This window comes from Engraulis encrasicolus, chromosome 20 (assembly GCF_034702125.1).
Source record: "Engraulis encrasicolus isolate BLACKSEA-1 chromosome 20, IST_EnEncr_1.0, whole genome shotgun sequence".
Taxonomy (NCBI): Eukaryota; Metazoa; Chordata; class Actinopteri; order Clupeiformes; family Engraulidae; genus Engraulis; species Engraulis encrasicolus.
In genome coordinates, this window is record NC_085876.1 from 44313245 (window position 1) to 44318244 (window position 5000).

The window sequence follows — 5000 nt, forward strand, 5'->3', positions numbered from 1 at the left end:
GTTTGTCCCCCTCTGTCGGCATCCCTGCCCAGGGGCATTTCTGACCAGTGAGGGGGCACTACAAGACACAAATGTTACGATTATTATCATAAAGGTGCACTGGTGAAGTGAAGTACCCAGGGGCACCACATTGGCTCATGGCTCATTCCTTTGAAACTCGGATTGTCAGAAACCCAGACCTCCGCCCAGAGGTGATTCTAGGGTAATGTGGGGCCCCAAGCAGAAATTAAAAAGAATGAACATTTGAAACAAAATTGCCACTATCGTAGTAAAGTGTGAGCTGTTATTCACCATATAGGGACTTGGGGGCCCAAGCAGCTGCCTGCCTTGCCTGGTGACAAGATGCGCCTCTGCTTCCGCCTCCCTCATAGCAGGACAGATATTAATGTTGCATTCTTTTGAAACTCGACTGTCGGTAGACCCGAGGTTGTTCTCCCAACAACCGTTGTAAATGTGTTCTATTGCAACAGCTGGGGACAATACAAATATCTGAAAACACTAATTTTAAACGAACTCAGAGTACACCGAAGTGCTCTGAGTTTGTGTTTCGGAACGCCGAGTTAAGTACCTGTTCTTTTGCACTTCCCCGAGGCGGAGGTCTGGGTTTCTGACAACTGAGTTTCAAAAGAATGCACCATTAATATGGTCCTGCTATGAGGAAAATGCCCGGGCTGTTTTTCTGGACCCAGTCCAGTTCAGCACTGTTGTGTGGAGCCGCGGTAATTGCAATGATAGGTCATGGAGTACGCCGTTCATGGAGGTCATAGNTCATGGAGTACNCCCAAATGTGGGGGCTTAGCGTGCTGCGCCATAGCACCCNCGTGAGAGGCTGGTCTATGAGGGAAATGCCCGGGCTGTTTTTTGGGCCCTGTCCAGTCCAGTCCTGTTGTGTGCTGAGGAAGGCAGTGGAGCGCAGTGCAGTATGTGCTATACCGTATAGCATAGCAGCCGTGGTAATTGCAATGATAGAGTACGCTGCCATGACCTTGTCATAATCACAGACTCATGTGTGGAGCATCTGAAGACACATCGCAAAGAAACATGTTTAAAAAGCCAATTACACACATAAATACATACACAAACAGCATTGGCAGTGTGTGTATGTGTGTGTGTGCGTGCGTGCGTGCGTGCGTGCGTGCGTGCGTGCGTGCGTGCGTGCGTGCGTGCGTGCGTGTGTGTGTGCGTGTGTGTGTGTGTGTGTGTGTGTAAGTGTAAGTGTGTGTATGCGTGTGAGGGGGTGGGGGGGTGGGTGGGGGGTTTATAGGCCTACAGTATATCATTCAAGTACAGTCGACAAAATAATGAGATTTAAGATGAGAGTTGAGAAAGACATAAACCAGCTCCTGTAGAGAGCAGTGACAGGACTCCCCTCCATGGAATAGCAGAGGACAGACATTACATAGTCTGCACCAGACTGCAAGCTGCACAGAGCGCATGTAAACCTGCAACAATGGAACAAAAACATCATCAGGATGATGTTCAGTCTTCTTAAACCACAGACAAAGACAAATTACAAAGACTCAGTGGTGTAGTCTACTTTTTTGAGGTGGGCATATATGTATATTTGAGCATTTTTGTGGTGGGTATTTGTGCTATTCTAAATATTGAATTAATCAGTTTTAGGTGGGTATACTGACATCCCTGACATTTTCAGGTGGGTATACATATCATTGTTCTACGTAGACTACACCACTGCAAAGACTGCAGTGCTGTCATCAGAGACAGTAAGTAAAACACGCAAACAAACCTGCAAAAATGCCATTTTATGTCAATCATTAGATTGTAAGAAAGACAATTAAAATGTGTAAACATATAAACATATGAAGTTGTAAAATGCTATTTTAAAATGACGGAAAAGGCTGTTCTTATCAACCCACAGGCAATGAATGAGTTAATAAACAGGGGGAGAGAGCGAGAGAGAGGTAGGTGGAATAGAGAGAGAGAGAGAGAGAGAGAGAGAGAGAGAGAGAGAGAGAGAGAGAGAGAGAGAGAGAGACCGTGTGTGTGTGTGTGCTGGGGAGCTCCTGAGATTTCCTGTGATGGCATTCCAACCATGAAGATCAGAGCAGTGACAAAGCGTCAGAGACAGGAAGTGAGCACAGAAACAATACGTCACTGCATGCCCTTTTACATGTCAACCAGTATAAAAAGGTGTTAAAAAGGGTATAAAACCTGTGTAAAAAAAGAGATACCGCACACTGTCCATTGAACCAGTAAGATATAATACAATGTTTCGGTCATCTGGATGTCGTGGATGACGTGGATGCTGCCCCTTTTTAATGGAATTTACAATGCACTCGGGGAAATCAGTTGCACCCCTCTGTTTGAAGTGTGCCTTTGGAAAATTTCCGTGTGAAGGGGTAGAAAGCCTTTCTCCTTACCCCTTCCCTTCTGTCTGAACGTGAATTGGGATGGCCCTAGCACTTTATGTGAACGCGCAAAACAGAGGGGAAGGGGAAAGGCATTGGGGGGAAATGGGATTCAGCCTAAGTATCCAAGGCAGCAAGTAAAACATGCAAAAACATCATTGTGATGATTTCATTTTCTAACTGTAAAAACTATGCTTTATTAACCACAGGGAGGGAATAATTGAATAAAAACACACAAAACACACACACAAGCACGCACGCATGTATGCATGTACGCACACACGCACACGCACACACACACACACACACACACACACACACACACACACACACACACACACACACACACACACACACACACACACACACACACACACACACACACACACACACACACACACACACACATGCCTTTCCTGTGATGACATTTCAGCCATGGACTAGTGGAGCAAAACCATGTGCTGAACACATCAGAGACAACAAGAATGAGTGAATGAATGAATGAATGAATGAATGAATGAATGAATGAATGAATGAATGAATGAATGAATGAATGAATGCTTTTGTTTGACATTCTCAGTTGAATACATACAAAATGAATAGGCCTACATGGTTAGGTTCCATATAAACCGAACCGCATACTTAAAACAGAATAACACTGTTGTCCTTTGATATTAGGTGATCTTATAAACAAACAAAAAAAAATCAATTATACCACTCATAAGCGTCAGAAACGAAGAAGTGAAACATGTTAACAAACAACCTGCAGGACAGAATCTATGCAGACCAAGCATCAAAGACAGCAAAAAAGTCAAACACTATTAAACCAGTTCAAAAGAAAGAAGTATACCGATATCTGACTTTTTGCTCGTTTGAACGAACACGCGTTTCGCCTCTGTGCGTCATCAGATTTGCTCAGTTAAAAAGAAAGAAGTATACCGCACACTTATCTGACTTTTTGCTCGTTTGAGCGAACACGTGTTTCTTTGGAAGTCATCAGATTAGCTTAGCCTGAGCAAACCTGATGACGCACTGAGGCGAAGCTCATGTTGGTTGAGCGTATTGGTTGGATGTTATCACAAACCAACTGAGGGGTTTGACCATACAAGCATTTGTCAACTAAGGTGACCAGGGCCGCTGACAGATTTTGCCGGGCCCGGGACAAAACCATCTGAAAAGGCCCCCTTTTCAATACATACAATGTAATTCGGTCCCAATTCTAGGGCCCTCCTTACTCCGGGTGGTGACAACTGACCCCTTTGTCCCCCCTTGGCGGTGGACCTGAAGGTGACATTAGATATAGGGCTATGTAGTTATGGAAGCTTAGCATGTTCAGGTACCGCTGATCGTTACCAGGGCCGCTGACAGCTTCGGCAGGGCCCAGGACAAAGTCATCTGAAAGGGCCCCCTACTCAACATATACAATGTAATGGGGACCTACATTATTTTACGCCCCTTATCACCTTGGGCCTTGGACAACATACCCCTCTTTCCCCCCCTGTCGTTGGGCCTGATAGTTACAGTGATGGGCTCTTATGAAAGTCCACCTGGGAAACTCCCACTCCCATTGTCATTGTGATTAGAGATGGGATTTATGGCTCTTTGACTGATGATTATCTTCATGCTTCTAAAGACCGTTTCTGACACTCTTTAAGGCAGACAATTGTGTTTTTTTCCCCAAATTTGAGTACTCACGTGAAGGTCACATGCTTAAAATAAATGAAAAATGAACGACTAACCGGTTAAGTGGCTCCCCCATCATTCACTTCTGGGAGCCGTTCAAAAGAACCGTCTCGTTCACGAACGACACATCTCTAATTGTGATGCAGCACTTCACAGCACACAAGTGTTCACTGCACACTGCACACAACGAAATTGCATTTTATGCCTCACCCGTGCAAGGGGGCAGCCCCTAATAGCGCCCCAAGGGAGCAGTGCGGCGGAATGGTACCATGCTCTGGGTACCTCAGTCATGGAGGAGGATGGGAGAGAGCACTGGTTAATTACTCCCCCCACTAACCTGGCGAGTCGGGAGTCGAACCGGCAACCTTTGGGCTACAAGTCTGACGCCCTAAACGCTCACCAATGTGACTGCCCACTGCTTACCCGTGACTGCCCATCGCTTACCTTATGGACCGCTTACCTAGAATTTTTAATGCACACTTGCAGAGTCTCTCCAGAGGTTTAACTGCTGAGACACTGGCCTGTGACCATGCTGTTACACAATACCCAATGTGTGAGAAAATCATGGAGTGGAGATATATTTTGTATGGCAGCATAAAATGCAAATGCCGATGCAAAGCATACTGTATGCTATGCATGGTGGTCATATTTTTTATTTGAAGAATTGCATCACGACGTAAGCCTAATGTTTGTGGAAAATGGGTCCCAAGACTATTTCAGCTAAGAACCACTGATTCAAATAATAGCCTACAAGCATAGCTGAAATATGACCACAGACATTATAAAGACCTCAGGCATCCGAGACAAGCATACAAAACGTGTGAACAAAACAAACCACAACAGCTATTACACTGACCAAGCAAACATCATTATAAACCCCTGGAAATGTAACCTGTTGAACCACAAATCCAAATGGAAAAGTCCACCCTTTTTTTTGATTTCCACATA